Source organism: Gallinula chloropus (genome assembly GCF_964237585.1).
Source record: "Gallinula chloropus genome assembly, chromosome: 2".
In the NCBI taxonomy this organism is placed as follows: Eukaryota; Metazoa; Chordata; class Aves; order Gruiformes; family Rallidae; genus Gallinula; species Gallinula chloropus.
The window spans coordinates 156,581,265-156,598,261 of NC_140086.1; the positions used below are offsets into that span (position 1 = coordinate 156,581,265).

A 16,997-nucleotide genomic window follows, 5' to 3' on the forward strand; every position below is an offset into this window, starting at 1 on the left:
ATTTTCTTGCTGAATGAAGGCTCCCAGTGCTGGTCTACACAGCAAACTTGGCCTACCCAAGGGGTTAGTGGCCATAGGAAGGGGACAGTTACAAGGGAAAGAGTGGAATAATATCTTGGGCATACTGGGTTCTCAGATTGCAGGTTTTCCTTCTGTGAACAGAAGAAATAATGAGAAATGGTTCTTAAATTGGTGATGATGTAGGTACAGAATTAGTGATGCATATACCTATGCTTGGCTACACATTTCCTGCAATGGATTGATAGCTTTAAGTGACTTCTAAATAGTATAGAGGGACCTTCTTGTTTTTCCTCATCCAAATTCCCCTTAAAAACATTTTTGATCAGAACAAGTAATTTCATAGCAACTTTCGTGCCCCAGAACACATCTACACAAACCTGTGTAGGATTTTTGTTTATGCTTATCAGAAGTTCTGCTGCATCTCAATTGAAATGGCAACTTTTCCAGTCCTTGCCTCTCTCTAAAGCACCTTCAGGAGATGAAGAGAGGAGAATCAGTGTTTCTGAAGGACACCAGATAGATAAAAGCATCATTTGTATTCAAGGACGTTTGTTTGCTCTGCTTAAAGTTCAAGTATGCTTTTTATGCTCCCCTCTTTTTCAAGCCCCACAATAATAAATATCCATTTAAGTCCATAGGTTTACATATTGCATAGGCAACGTGCAGCTGATAGGGTACATGGGGAAGGGCTCGGTGCTGCATGCATAACAGCAGTGTACACAAAGCCATTGTGTGACTTTTTAAGCAAGTTATCCAAGCAAATAGCACTTTTTAAGTCCTAGCTAGGTACAACAGAATATTAAATAAGGGAATCTTCCAGCAGTCAGCAAGATCCTTTTGATAAGGTCACATCACTGTCGCGGGAGCAGGCTTGGAACGGGGCCGTGCTATTTTTGAGCTCACAGAAGATCCCTGTGACCCTGCTGCTCCAGAGAGGGTTGCAGGGATTGTGCTGGGCTTGGATGTTCATGGTGGGTTTTTTTTTTCAGGCAGGAGGGACAGCCTCTTGGAAAGGGTGTGATGGTTGAAATTGGGGTTTAAATTGATAACTCTTTCCATTCTGCAGCTTTTGCAAAGCAGAATGTTTCCTACCACATGCTTCCGCCTCGTTCAGCTCTTACAGAGAAACTAATGTGGATACATACCCTTCGTTAAAGTAGATTTTATTCAGAATGTGCTGAACAGGGATTAGTAACAAATTACATTCTTAGGCTTTACTATATTTAAACAAACTTTACAGAATTTTATTCAAAAAAACCTTTTCAGGACTTCAGGAAACATATGGGGTAGCATTTCTGTAGTGTTATTTGGCTTTTCACAAGCAAAACTTTTGCATTCTGACAGTCTGCAAATAAAGAATAACCCTGTGCATAAGAAAACACTCAGCTGATTCATTACATCCCACTCAAAACAAAGTCTCTGTGGCTTGAACAGCATTTTCTGAGTACCAAGACATCTCAGTGACTCCTCAGACCAGATATCGCAGACCTTTGCACAGATGCTGCACTAAAGAGCTCTGAGAAGAGCTAAACCAGCACGTTTCTGTAGGTGCATAAAGTCTTTGCTGCTTAAACTTGTCACAGATGACGCGATTGAGATCCCATTTTCTCAAGCAGCTTGTGATGCCTGGATGAAAAGTGAACACAACGTAGGGTGATCAATCAGTTCTGTGAAACTGTGTGTGCCTTGAAATCGTGTGGACTTGCTGGGCCTGCTTGCCTTTACAGCTGTGCTGGGCAGCACTAGGAGGAACATCACCAGCAGGTCATGGGAGGTCTTCCTCCCCCACTGCTCAGTGTTGGTGAACACCTGTAGTGCTTGGGTCTAGTTCTGGGCTCCCCAGTACAAGAGAGACAGGGACATACTGGTCCAGCGAAAGGCCACTGTGTCAGGAGCTGGGGCATGTGAGGTAGGGGCAAGGAGAAGGAGGAGAAGCCCTTTTTGCTCTCTTCATTACTTAATGGATCTATGGAGAAGATAGTCCTGGGCACCTCATGGATGCCCACCAAAGGGGCAGGAGGCAGTGAGGGCAACTCTAGGCGGGTGTAAGAACAATGTTCTTTATGGAGGTGACATGGCGTCGGAGTGGGGCCCTGGAAGTGCTGTGAAATTGCTGCCCTTCCAGATCTTAATAAGTTGGCCAGGCAAGGCTCTGAGCACCCAAATTTAAAGTTGAAGCCCTGTTTTGAGGAGAAGTAGGACCAGAGACCACCAGAGCTCGCTCCAGACTCAGCTTTTCTGCGAAGCTCTACACTGGAGCCTTCTCTGTGGGTTTATAGAAAAATCTGTATTTTCTCCAAGCAATCTGAAATTTAAAAAAAAAAAAAAAGTGCCAGGTAGAAGTTGTCAGGGTTTTATCTGCAATGAAAAAAAGCACCAGGTAAAAGTTCACAGGGTTTGGGGATTTATTTTCTTGTCCCTCAGTTTACCTGGCACAAGTCTGTGCTGCTCTCCTTTCCCTGTCATCACAGAGCAGTATGTGGGGGAAGTGTATACAGTCTTTGTTGTAAATAACATACCCTGTCTGCCCTCCACTTCCTCCTCCCACACATTGTTCGAGACACAGCCGAACCTGTTACTCCGAGTAGTCCTTGTTTTTCTTGGAAGCGGCTTCTTCCAGTCTGTTTTCATCCTGAAGGCTACGTGTGGTGTTTGCAGTGCTTGCTTTCCCATGTAGTTCTCCCCACCGAAGTCATTTTGCCTTTTCAGTGTAGGCAGGTTGGGAAGGGCAGTAATTGTTGGGGTAAGACAATACCAAAACAGAAAGTGATTTGCAGGCATGAGGCTTGAAACATTTTCCGCTTAAGGTGGGGAGTCTGAAGCTCGGCTCTGATACCCTATCACTTGTTTTGGCAATAACCAAAGGCTCATCTTTATGTCTTTTCCCTTTGGTTACCCCAGTTCGGTATCTGGTCATAACCCCATGGCTCTGATCTGACATAAGATTTGCCTTGAAAGGAAAAATACCTTCCCACAATGTGTACTTGGCTGCCAGCCACTTCAGGTATTCTGTAAGTACAGCTTTGGAACAGTAACCTGCTGGTTGGGGCTTCACATCCAACGTCCCACCTTCGAAAAGGCAACAAGTGCACCTTGGGCCCCCTCCTGGCAGAGGCTCTAGTGGGATTTCTGTGGGGTAAGGTGTGTCCTTGACCATTGGTGTAGACCCTTTGGTTCAGGAACTTCACCATAGGGAAGTCCAAGACATCTCTTGTGCGTGTTGGGTTTCTGTACAAGTGCTTTGAAACTCATCTTTCAAATTTCCTTCTGTCTGAGAATTTCTTTATTCAGCCCTGTTAGACCGATAAGAGAAAAGTGAATGTGGATTTGGGATTAATTAAGCTTGGCTTTGCCGTAGTGTGGATGACTTGTAATGCACATTATGAAGCTTGGTAGATGTAGTCCCAACCAGTAACCTGGTTTTACCCATCTGCATGGGCACATGAACAGCCATGGAGCATTGAACAATTGCATTTAAATTATTTCCAGATGATTGGATATGAAAAAATGAGTAAATGGGAGTGATGTGTAGCTAGCAGGAGGCTTCTACAGAGCTGACACTTATTTCCTAGATGTTTTTCAGGCACAACAGGAACAAATGATGAGTGAAGAGTTGCAAGTTAAGTTTTAGGTGCTGTGAAAAGTGACATCAAAATTGCCATTGTGGAGCTGCTTCCCAGTTTGTCTTAAGTTTGCCAAAACTGCATGAACTGCTCTCCTGAAGAACAACTTGGGACCAGATGCTCTAAGAGATTACTGCGTCTTGGTGGTGGGGGGGGGGGGTGCATCTTGTGTGCAGGAATAATGCTGAGAAAGAAGTGGCACAAACTTGTTCTCAGTAAAGCAAACAGGTGATCCAAAGTAACTGTGTGTGGGGGGATTGGCCTACACTGGAGGAAAACACAATTTACACTTCACCATGGTCTCACACGAGCTCTCCCTTCACCAGTACCTACACAAAGAAACTAGGAGAGCTTTATCTGACTGAGTGGAAATGAGAGAGCTACCCTTACAGAGAGGCTAAAATCAAGTACCTGGAATATTTTATTAACTGTGATAGTTGTATGAAATTTAAATCATTAAAATGTATGGATTTTTCCTCTGTGGGGCCAGATGCGCTGTTTGAAGGACAGCAGGGTGTTTTCCAGTCCCACTTCCCCTCCCAAGACATCAGTTGAAGTAACAACAACACTCATCACATGTTGTTGGTGCTGTCAGTTTTAACAGCAAAGGAAATCAATTAAAAGGGCTCCATTGACCTAAAGCTCAGGGTTGTGGTAGATGGGATCAAAAGCTAAATGTAGCTCAGAATTAAAGATTGTTTACAGAATTTTGAGTAAAAAAATAAGCAGCTTTAAAATACCTTGAAGTTGGTGGTTGTATTCGAATCCCAGTGAGTTTGCACGATATGTGAGGAAGGGAATGCTTTTCAATGTAAAGTCGTAGTTTTCTGCCTTCCCTTAGTACTTCTTCTCCTCCTGCAATTCAATGCTTTTAACTGTGATGCCTAAAATAATCCATAAGGAGAATTCCTGGTGCTCCAGGTAGTGTTTTTTTCCAGAAGAATGTGAAATACAATGGAGAAAGGTAGCCACATACTTTATTTATTCTAATACTTTGTTTTCTTGGAGAATATTTTGTGGTTGGACTATGCCCTGCAAGAAAAGCTTATGGCTGTACTAGCTTTTACCCATAGATGGAGCAAGTGGTTCTCCTTTCCGAGACCTCAGGGGAGAACTGGGGAAAACCCTGCGGGGTTTCACTGGTCACATTCAGCTCTGCCCCCTTGAAGGCTTTTCTTCAAGCTTTAAACCGAAATTAATTTCCCCTCAGTTTTTAATACGTGTTCGTGACATTTAGGTAACAGCTTGCAGTGAGGTGGGGTTTAGTCTGAGCCAGGCTGTTGTGGAGGGTTGGCAGGCAGCTGGGCTCAGGCATTTCACGTACCCCTGGTTCAAACCATTCCCTACTGTTAGTCTCTGAGGATACCTTCCCACCACACTCTGCACTGTGCAATGGGCTGTCCTCCCTTGTCCCAGATGCTGGAGTCTATGTTTGGGTTTTTCCATGCTCAACTGATACGTTTGTTCCATAGTCGTGGACTCTCGCAGCCCTCAGACCACAAGTGTAGAGAACCACGAATAATACCCCACATCAGCTGAGGTCATGAGGGCAGGGGGATGGGATGCTAGAAAGAAAGGCTGTGGGGCAGCTCTGATTTCGGGCTGTGACTACCCTCACCATGCAGGACAAGGGGAGCAGGTTGTGGAAGGATGGGGATGCTCAGTCCAGCAACACCCTGGAAGGGTGACGTAGGCTCCTCCACTGTTATCCCATAACACCTAGGAAAGGAGCAGAGCCATTTCTCTTGCTTTTTTCATTTTCCCACAATGCTACTGTGCAAAACCATCTAATCATGGGTTTTTTTTCAAGCTTGCTGTGCCTGGAGAGGCAGACTGCAGTCTTGTCTACACTAGAAAAATGGCTTCTTGCAGACAGGATGTGTCAGCGGGGCTACAGCTGAGCTGGTGCAGCACAAGGCTCTGCACGGCCAAAGACCAGCATCCTGCCAGTTACTGACATCTGATGTCAGCAGCAGGTGATTCTTCTGGTCAAAATGTGACGATGCTGATTGATTTTAGTTTACTTGCAGAGATCTTTCAATGTGCTCCCTGTTTCCCCTCAGTTTCCCATGGTCAGTGTTATCTGCACAGGTAGAGAGCATCCAGTGTGCTTTCATTTGCTTTAGCACTCTTTATAGGCAAGAAGGATTTTTCAGACTCTCTTCAAATTGCTCATGATTTAGATGCAGGGCTGTAACAAAACCAACCAACCAACCAAAAGCAAGCAAGCAACCAAAACAAAAAAAAAACAAATAGGAGGTTTTTCAGTCTCTAACTTTCATCTCCAGGGTATGGGACAGACCTGCAAACAGGTTCATTCCATTTTCTATCTCTTCTCCAGGATTTAAACTGTGAAGCATGCTATAAATGATCAGACTTTTAAATAACAACCAAGTTAATCATTCTTGTGATGTACAGACACGACCTGAGTTTTATATTTGCTCTTTTAGAGACTGCTGCTCGCATGGGGTGGGAGGGAAAATCTACAGTTTGAACATCTGCAAAGATTGAAGAATCCTGGTGGCCTTTCACTGCTGGTCTTCTGGGCCCTCAGTTCAAGAAGGACACAGAACTCCTTGGAAGAGTCCAGCACAGGGCCACCAAGATGATGAAGGGAGTGGAACACCTTCCTTATGAGCAGAGGCTGAGGGAGCTGGGCCTCTTTAGCTTGGAGGAGAGGAGTCTGAGGGGTGACCTTATTAATGTTTATAAATATGAAAAGGGCAAGAGTCAAGAGGATGGAGCCAGGCTCTTTTCAGTGATGGAACATTTTCACTGTGGGGATGACGGACCACTAGGACAGGCTGCCCAGAGGGGCTCCTTCTCTGGAGACATTCAAACCCCACCTGGATGTGTTCCTGTGTGATTTAGTCTGGGTGATCCTGCTGTGGCAGGGGGGTTGGACTAAATGATCTTTTGAGGTCCCTTCCAACTTCTAACGTTCTGTGATTCTTTGTGTGTTTTGATGAGAGAGTTCTGCAGGGCAGTGCTCATGGGCAGGTGACTTTGTTCCCCCGCAGGTACTAATGTAAGCAACAGTTAAACTGGAGTTTTGGAGTCTCAATATTTCCTCTAATCAGAGGAAGTAGTTGGAAAGAAGTTCTTGGGCAATTTTTTCTGGTAGTGGGTTGTGGGGAGTTTTAAACTATCTGCAGTTTGAAGAATCCAGGAATACACGTAGGACCAGATTTTCAAGCATATTTATTTATCTTTTTACCATTTAGATCAATCATTTGAGGATTTGGTCCTAAGCCAGTGTTTGGTTGCAAGTACTGGAGAAACCCTGTTTGTTTTAGTAGCTTTGTTCACTCATTTAATGCTGAGTACATTGCTTTATCTGAACCTCAGTGAACACTTTTCATGATCCCATTGAAAATGCATGGTGCATCCAAGCCCTTTTGATATGTGGCCTGTGAAGTACTATTCATCACTAAAGGTATCAGCTCCAGCCATTGCAGATAACTATGGGTTCTTAGCTTCTTAGATAAAGTCCATGGAAAACGCCTCCAAAATGAGCTGAAAAAACATGATAAATATTGAAGCAATCAGTTTTCTGTCCTGGAAAAATATGGAGTGAAAGAGCCCGATCCCAAGGCAGAAAAATGAATGGGAATGAATTATGTGCAGTAAAGTACAATTAAATCCTATGCTCAAACCAGCAGCCAAGTAGGTCTTATGTAGCCCTTGTTGGATCAGTATGAGTTTTGACTAGGCTTGGGCTGAAGGAAGGCAGTGATTTAGAAAAGCAAATTGAAACCATAATAATGATGGTAAAGCGATCTGCATTGTGACAGTCAGTAGGGTGAGGTGGTGGTCACTCTTGTGTCCCAATTTATGGACTTTGTGGAAATGAACCTTTGCTTTATTGCTACCTTTGGGGCTGTGAAAGCATCTTGAAGGAAAGTCCTGGTGAAAACCAGTCATTAGACTGAGAGGGTTTTAATGACTTCACACAGACTGTGCTACTTGCCCACACAGATTACTGGGTTTGGTCCTTACTTGTGTGTTTTATTTTCCCATTGACCATAGCCAACTGAAGATAAGATCCCCATTTATACAGGAAGTAAGAACAGGTCAGAGTCTCACAGCTGAGCTGGTATAAACCATCTCATGAGCTTCCAGCATCTGCTTTAGTGCCATGTCACTTGGCAGCCATCAGTGGCAGAGTTGTGACTTGGGCAAGGAGAGCGTGTATCATCCATTTGGATTTGGTCAGGGGTTGGAGCACCTTACAGCAACTCATGTAGTAGTCATCCAGCTATGGAGTCATCGTTGGCTCATTTGGTCTACACAGCAAATTTAAATACATGTTGGTTGTTACTGGGATGAGGAGATGTGGAAAAGCAAAAAGCTCAGCTTGGGGCCAGGTTTAGGACCTTTTACCACATTGCCATCCTAAGTCAAATAAATACCAGCCTGAAGGAAGAGAACCAGCAGGAGTCCTTTTGTGCTTGCAGTTTGACAGGGGTGAAAGGGCTGTGGAAATGGTGTCAGACCAGAGTTATGTTCATGTCACTGATCTAATTCCTGTACTTGGGAATCTGTGTAGTGGAGCTGAGTCTTTCCGTGCTGCTCTCTGTTTGACTGAAGTAAGCTGACATTTCCTTTGTCAAAACAAAGCAAGGGAGAACAAAGATCTTGCTTTTTAAAATGAATTGGTTTCAAATTTTCTAGCCTTGTGAGTTAATTGATTTTGGTTTGATTGTGCTTAAAATAGTGAACACATCTGCTGAGGAGGCTGGAAGTCATGTTCTTAGTTTGAAATAAAAAGAGGACAGACAAGGTCTTCTACTCATGTCAGAAAATGGGTCTTGGGTCTAAGTTTTGGTGACTGACCTATGACTGATTCCCATCCACCAGAAACTTTAAAGAAATGTTTGATATTGTTACTGCAGGTGCTCTGATGAGCCAGCAAAGCTCCCGACAAACTTCCCTGGCACGGTGTGGGACATGCTGAATGAAAAATGACACCATACAAAGCAGCCCATCAGGTTCATAAAAGCATTTTATTACACACAGGCATGGTATCTGGCAGTCTGTGCTCCCCAAAGTTTGCACCAGATTGGGATTTGCAGGATGGGGGCTGTGAAATGCTCAGAAGCCCTGTCTGTGCTGGGCCAGCGGGTGCCTGAGATGGTTGTGCTGCTAAATGGGAGTGTGAGGATGCTCCACAAAGGAAAGTGTGAAGAGTGGGGCAGTGAGTTGAGGATTCACGGTGGGTGCAGTGTGAAGCTGTGGTAAGCAAAAACAGTGGAATGAATCATAGAATCATAGAATAGTCTGGGTTAGAAAGGGCACTAAGGATCACAGAGTTCCAACCCCCCTGCCACAGGCAGGTCCACCCTGTTGCCCAGGGCCCCACCCAACCTGGCCTTGAACACGCCCAGGGATGGGGCACCCACCACCTCTCTGGGTAGCCCGTTCCAGCCCCTCACCACTCCCTCTGTAAACCTTCACTCCTTTAGCTTCAATACATTCCCCCTTGTCCTGCCATTGTCTATCCTTTTAACAAGTTGATTCCCCTCCCATTTCTCTGCTCCCTAATGAATGTCATTTTGAGAGCAATAACCTGAGTAGAGACCTTCATGAAGGGAAGACTGTAGTCTGTAGTCACCAGTACACTACTAGCAATAACCTGTAGCTGATACTGTCCCCAGGTTGCTTTCTCTTCGGTCCACTTCTGGCTGTTGGAATTTGTTATCCAGCTAAACCAGCACGTTTGCAGAGCATTGCTGGAAACGTCCAAGTGTCAGGATCTGATTTATGGCAGTCCTAAAACCAACAGTGCTGGTTGGCAAATGACAAACCTAAGGCCAGCAGCGAGCTTACAAAGATCCCTGTGCCTGGGACACACTGCCCTCTCTTCCCACCACGGACAGTTGGTTCTAGAGTGGGGCACTAAGTGTTTAATGGAATCTGAATCTTCTTTTTTCAGCTTGGAAACAACAAATGGCTTCTGGATTGTTTGAGGTTTTGTTTGTTGGTAGTTTTTAAAATAAATTATTTTATTTCTCTGCAGGCTTTCTGCTATTGCCTGCCCTGTCACAGCTCAGCCTGCGTTTCAAGGATCTTTTCTACCTCTAAAAAATTCTTGCCTTAGATTATGGAAAATACTCGTCTGTGTGTACTTGATATGCGAAGCAAGTATCAGAAGCCTTTGATGATCAACCATCAAAACACCTCAATTTCTTAGTTAAATGATTTTGAAGCTTGCCTCAGGGTTGCTGTAAGCACACTTTATTGGTAGGCAGCTGCAGCGGTTTGCAACAAGGTTTCATTGTAGTTTGCTTCTTGCAGCATCTCCTGCTGCTTCTGGGTCTCAGACCCCAAAATGCAAGGGCAGCTTTGAAAGCCTGAGGTAGGTGTGTGACACAGGACTGGGGTGACAACGCGGTGACAATGTGTGCGGGTAGCTACACCAGACAGTGCCGCACTGTGCGAGCCCAAGCTGTGTCTCATGGGAGCTCCTGAGCGATTGTGAAGCGTAGGTGCCCTCCTGTGGGCATCCCGCTGCCTCTTGCTGTATGGAGAGGCTGGGATTGCCTGGCTGACCCGGAGATGCCTCGGGTTGGGTTTTGAGTAGGATGCTGCGGGCTATTTATTATCCCTTCTCTTTTGGTGGGGTTATTTTTTTTCCTTCCCTTCCAAACCCATTCAAACAGCGGGGGCTGAAAGCATCCCTCGCTCCATTTATAACAGCAGTTGCTTAGGAAAACAGCACCTCCTCTTCTCATCCCAGGAGGGTTTGCCATTGCCCTGGGGTCAGGATATAGTTCTCAATTTCATGATAGACATTTTAATTGCATTGACAAATACACGGACCCTCTCTGCAGGGAAGGTGTGTGAAGGTGAGCCGTTAATGGTGTGTTCTTCAACAAAAGCTGTTGTTTGGGAATCCTGAGTGTTTTGTTTCAGGGTCAGCAGAATGTGGCTGCTTCATCGCCCGCCCGAGCTGGGCAGAAGGTTTGGTGTCAGATTTGTTTGCTTAACCTCAGTATAAGGTTTCCATAGCTCTCCATGTTCATGGTCTTTCCACAGAGCTGTTTAATGGTGAGTGAACTGCGCTTGGCAACCAGAGCTGTAACTCCAACAGGATGATGCTGTTTGCAGTTACGCGGTAGCTCCAATTCCAACATGCCGGCACGCCGATGTGCCCCCTGTAGCACCGAGCAGCCAGAGGTCAATACTGGCTTTAATCCTTGCAAAATAAAAATCCACATCTAAAGGTTACAAAGGTTAAGACTTTCTGGAGAGCAGGAGAAAGAATTGGACATGAACTTATGCTTAAGACAGAAATGAAAGTAGCTACAGGTGGCAAATAGCGGTTGTGTTACTCTGTGTGTAACGCTTACATTAAGTGCCTGCCTCCTTTGGGTTTCACTGAATCGTAGAATGCTTTGGGTTGGAAGGGACCTTTAAAGGTCATCTAATCCAACCCCCCTGCCACAAGTAGAGACACCTTCAACTAGATCAGGTTGCTCAGAGCTCAGTCCAACTTCACCTTGAATTTTTTTCAGGGATGGGGCATCTACCTAGAAAAAGTAGCTTGCTACAGAAGTGTTGAGCTTGGCTGTGTTAGGTGCACCTTGAAGGATTTCTGAAAGACAAGGAGCACGAACAGCAGCTGAACCATGTAGCCAGGTAATAAAAGCAGGGTTTTGGCATAGAAGTCCTCAGCAGCAGCACTTGACTGCAATGCAGCACTGGCCTGAACTTGTTCAGAGAGCAAACCTCAAAATCAAGTTGACGTGAGCATTAGATGAGCGGTTCAGTGAATTTTTTCATCTATTAGAAGAAAGTGTTCCTCTTTCCAGCAAAGCTAATTAAAATGTGGCTTTTACTCATGTGAAGATCAAATTCTCCTATGTTATGTGTATTTAAACACATCTGATTTACTACATCTGACTTTCTCAGAGTGACACAGGGCAAGATTTGACCACTGGGCTCTGAACACAGTGGAATAATTTCCGGACTTGAGTGCCTGAAGTTGATAGTACAAAACCTTACTGAGACACCTGAGCAAGGTTGACTTGGGTGAATAAAAGGACCTTCTTAACTTTTTTTTAAAAATGAGGGGGGAAGGGGAGAAGAAAAAAGGAAATATCTTGGCTAATTTCAGCAATAGTGACCCCTGTGAAGGTGGGGAGCAATAAGGAATAGTTTCCTATGTAAGGATTTGAACTTTACTGTGTTGGGTTTTGTCCTTCAAAGCCAGAAGCAAGCCTTTCCTTCTGATGCAGTCAAAGGCAATCTCACTGACAAAAGCCTAATTATGACCCTTCCCTCCTTAAAAATGTAAATAGTAGGTAATGAGGATTATTGCCAATCTGGCATCTTGTACATTCACTGGCGTTCACAGAAAGTGTTCAAGCAAATGGTGGGGATTAGCACAAACCAGTTTGTACAGCTGTCTAGATGTTGTTGAATCAGAAGCCCAGTCTGCAGGAAAATATGTGGTTTATCAGCAGATCCTTACTAGTGGCGAGGGAAACAGGGAGGGATAAATGAGAGAAGTGGTCAAAGCCATGGCTGTGGGGTAACTGATACGGGCTTCATTCCAATAGTGAGGAACATTTTTCTTTCTTTCTGGTTTTCTTTGTTGCAGAAACAAAGACCAAGAAAGAATCTGTGATTTAGCATTTTTCTTAATTACACTAAGGGACTGTCGTGGTTTTGCTCCAACTGAGAGCCGAGCACCACGCAGCTGCTTGTTCTTTAAGGTGGAGGGGAGGGGCAGGAATTGAGGGAGGGGGATAGGGAGGGAGAAGAAAACCCAAGAAGCCAAAACCTCACGGGTTGGGATAAAGATAGATTACTGCGATAGCAGAAAGATAGAGATAATAACAATAACAGGACTTTATAGCAAAATAGAGGAAACTGTTGATACCCAATGCAGCGTGTCACCGAACCTCACAGCTCAGGCTGTACAGCTCAGAGCCCTCCCAAAACTGGAACGTCCTCCAAACCATGTGTCCTGGAGCTGCCTGCTCCTCTCCCCACCAGCCCCCTTTATGCTGAATGCTCTATCCAAGCCAAAGCCAGGACAGGTATTTAATAAATAGCCATTGCTTCACTATTCCTTTGTGAGGGACCATGGTTCCTTCAGATTTGCTCACCAGAAGTGGATTTATGCGCTCACATTGTTCAGACTGGTGGGGTGAAGACTGTAAATGAAAATGCAAAAAATGCAATTACTGTCTCTTATTTCTGCATGTTACATGGAACATCTCCAGGTAGCACATACCCATACAGTCCGATAAACCTTGAAAGATGAGATCCTCCCAGACTTGGGGCGGTGGTGGGGTGAGGTGGAGCAAGGAATGCATCATTTCCTTTGGAAAATAACCCCACAGAGTGCGGAAATCTGCTGCTGTGGAGCACCAGGATAACTGTGCATCGCTCCTCGTTCAGGAACCACGTCAGGGACCAGTCTGGAAAAATGATCTGCAGTGGATTTTTTATTCTTTTTTCCTTCTCTGTCATCTAGCTGCCAGGAAGGGTAGTCCTGCATTGTATTTTGTGTATGCACTCTGGTCCTGTTTCTGTTCTGCCTGAAGCTCTCTCTCAAGTCCTTCCAAATTCTTTACCATAAAAGATGATAGAACACTACAGCACTTCACTTAACGGCATCCAGGACTGTTTCTTCAAGCACTGAGGCACAAGTCAGATTGGGAGCAGGGCAGCAGTCAGGGGAAAGACGGGGGAAAATTCGCTTCCCTTTGGAGTAGCTGGGTTTTTGCCATCAGTGAAACCTGGAATCCACCCACTGTAACAAAAATTCATCAGGTATTTAATAATGGGAGGTTTTTTCCCCTCAAGGCTCCATGGATACCCACCAGTAAAGATTTGCTGTAAGCAGTCTGTGAAAAGCAATGTTAAACCTTGCTGCCTTCTGCTTTGGAGGTCACGGAGAGACAGCTGAGCGAATCTCGGCAGTGGCAAATGCAAAGCATAAAATGCTGTCATTCGGCCCCAGCAAAGAAGGAGCCAAGTCTTAATCACATAAACAGATTCTCATATACCTTCCCCATGAGATTGTATACAGGGCTTCTATAACTGAAAAGCTTAACCTTGGAAAAAGAAGGCTAGAAAAATATTTTTATGGCTTCTTATTTATGGTTTTACTCTAGTCGAGGAATTAGTTTGCGTTTTACAAAGCCAAAAAGTGGGGGAGGAGAGAAGAGGAGGGATCTGCATAAGGAGAGACATTTGCACGGCTCTCAGAATATTAAAGAAAAACGAAAATCCCAAGGAGTTACAGCTGTCAAACGCAGACACGGTGGCAAATCCTAGACTGGAGCAGGACTCAGTATCCAGGCAACGTCAACATTTTTTGTTAAGCTACTGCCAGCACCGCTGACAGCTTTTGCCACTTGATGGTCACATTAAAAAAAGAAAATGCCTGACATCACTGAAGTTCTTAGAAATTAATTTCTCATCTGTCCAGGAGCTGCAAGGCTCAGCAACGCGCGGCACTGGCACATCTTGCAGAAATTCAGAAGTTAAAAATCCACCTTTGATGAATTCATGGCTGGGAAAGCATGTGGTTCCTTGTTCCTCTCTAAACCTGGCATTCCCTTCCCCTTAAAGTTTCTTATCCTCTTCCTTGGACACAGAAACTTGCTGCACATTAGGGAATGGATCCTATTGATAAAACAACCTCTGCTGCACTATAGGTTGCAAGGTGAGAGGAGGTCTTTTCTGCGTTAAGAAAGCCTCCACATCTTCCTTCCTAGTTCTTTTTGCATGGTGCAAAAAACCAAGTGGCTAAACGAGGCTAGAAACTTAATAATGTTAATATATGCAGGGAAGAAGCCCTTGCATTTGCAGGCTTACAGGGGTAAGGTGGGGCCGGTGGGCTCAGCACTGCAAGGCTGCGGGGTAGGTAAAGAAGGGACAACAGTTTGCTGTGTCCACTCACTGAAATGCAGGTGTTTGTGCCCTGGAAGTGACAATACACTGCAGCCAAACCTTTTCTCGGAGGTAAAAAGTTAAAATGGTGTTGGGGAACTGGCCTTATTCTTTGCCATGGACCCGCTGCAGGCAGCACTGAGCACTCCCCAGGCACAGCACTGCGTTTTGTGCTCTTGGAGCAAAAACAAAAGCATCTTTCACCTTGGGAAGCGCCTTGTGACATTAGCAAGTAAAGGTTGGTAAGACACACAGAGCTCCCCAGCCAGTAAGGTCAAGTAATGCAAAAACCCAGTAAAACTGAGGATGTTTAGCTCGCTGCTCACTAAGCAGCTAAGCACATTAGGAGGAGAGGCAGGGGAGCTGCTAAGCTGCAGAAAGTCCTTCAGACTCCACCAGTGCCCCACGCCTTCCCTCCCACGACCAGATTTGTGCCAGCTGGAATGTGGTAGGTTTGTGCAGCAAGGAGGGAAAAGGCTGGGGTGGGAACATCCCACTGTGCTCCTGGCTCCTTCCCTACCCCCCAGCTTTGTGCCTGACCCTGAGCAGATCTTCTCCAGGTTGTGGGGAAGTTTAATTACTATAGGAATTAAAGAAGAGTGTGAATGTTGTCACAGGTGACTGTCCATAGGGAGGGCTGAAGGGTACTGGAGGGGAGAACCTGAAGGGACTGATTTAGACTGGTGATACTGACTCAAAAGAAGGACCAACAGGACCTTCCTTGGGCTCAATGCAGGAGTTGGTGTTATGACTTTTAACATACTGTTTAGGAAAAAAAGCACCTGGAAATTAATATAAAGATGGCTTGAGAAGCTCAGTTGTGCTGTCAGTGTGATTTTTGCTACTGACACTGGAGGGAGTTCAATCTCTTGGGCTGGGGGTTGATGTTCTCTACCCTGGCCTTGCATTGCCCACTCCAGCCAGTTCCTGAAGACATGGGGGTTTTGCTGTTTGCTTATGAACATACAGGCTTGTAATAGATGCAGGCAGCAAATAAACGAGGATGAAAGCCAGAAACATGTAGTCATGGTAAATATCTACTTAATCTGCTGTAGGTCTTGGTTTTCTTTAAGACTTTTAATTATCTTTCTGGTTAATAGAGGTAGAAAAGGGATTGGTCCAGGCATGAGATTCTCGCAGTGCTGTAACACACAGCATCTGAAGCTGGCTTTTCATCTGAAGCTGTCACAGAGATGATGTGAGTTATCCCTGGTTGTACAGTGGCCCAGTAGCAAAGCCACTGAGAATAAAACCAAACCCCCCAAACTCCTTATTCAGATCCATTTCAGGGATCGTTTTGCCCCTCCTCTGCCCTGTTGGTATTTTATTATGACTGGAAACAACTTACTTGGTTTACAGAAATATGTAGCTTGGAGCAATAATTTTTGGTCATGTCTATTAGCAGAGAGGTTTTAATATTTCTCACTCCAGTGACGTGCTTGCAAATAAGTTGACTGTCAGACTTGCCAGACTTTATTGCTAGCTGCCAGGGTAGCAGGGATGATGGAGTATTTTTTCCCCCACAAATATGCACTAAGTAATAATACCAAAAGCATTCTGTCTGTAATGCTGACAGGTTTTTACAGCTGTTTTAAGCAACCTTGCCTCCAAGAGCCAGCACTGGACCAGGCTGTGTTAGGGAAATGTGCCCCTGGAAACAGACGACCAAGCAAAGGACTAAGAGTGCAGGATGTTTTTGGGACAGAGCAAGAAGTTCAAGGGTTGGGCTTTGTGCTGCTGCATGTGTCCAGAGCTCCGTAACCATAACACTGAGGTTCTGCTTTGATTCTTGATGTGGAATTTTAACTGATTAATGATGTTAGAGCTGCTTGGTAGAGTGCTTTCTACTGTAAGCACGGAAGCTACTGCAAGATGCAGGCTTGGGAAGATTTGGGAATCTGATGGCACTGTAGAAGTAGGGTCACCCATGATACTAGCTTAGGTCATTTTCAAGTAGCAGTGTGAATGCCCCAATGCATTGCTAAGCTACGTCACCACTAAAAGAGACTTCATGGCTCCAGAAGTCTCTCTGCACTTTGAGGCTTGATGTGTTTTGAGGAAATGAACAGGGAAGGATGCTGGCTGCAAATTAAGTGTTGGCCTGAGAACTGTGTCGAGTTGGCATATGCCTGAGGGCTGGTCCCTGCCCTCTGATTCACAAGGGCATCCTAAAACTTAAATAACCAATGGAGTTGTGCAGGGAGTTGCTGTGATGTTGCCTCTTCCCCACTCTGGGCTTTGGGCAGTCCCCCCAAGGACACAGTTGACAGCCTCTTCAGTCTCTTCCTTTATCATTAGCTGTGGTGAAAAGGTTTCAGACTATTTTCTCTCCTGCCAGGTATTGTGTGTGCAGACCACCAGGGTTGACTTTTCCAGGAATATTCTCCTACTGCCTTGTAGCTCCCAGGTTTCCAGCCCTTCTGTTTTCTAGGCATAAAAACT

At 45.0% G+C, this 16,997-nt stretch overlaps 1 protein-coding gene across 2 annotated transcripts in view; it reads left to right on the forward strand.

Annotated features, from left to right (window-relative positions):
• Positions 1 to 16,997, forward strand: part of PRKAG2 (protein kinase AMP-activated non-catalytic subunit gamma 2) — a 224,098-nt gene that overhangs the window by 82,616 nt on the left and 124,485 nt on the right. The gene's annotated exons all lie outside the window — the stretch shown is intronic.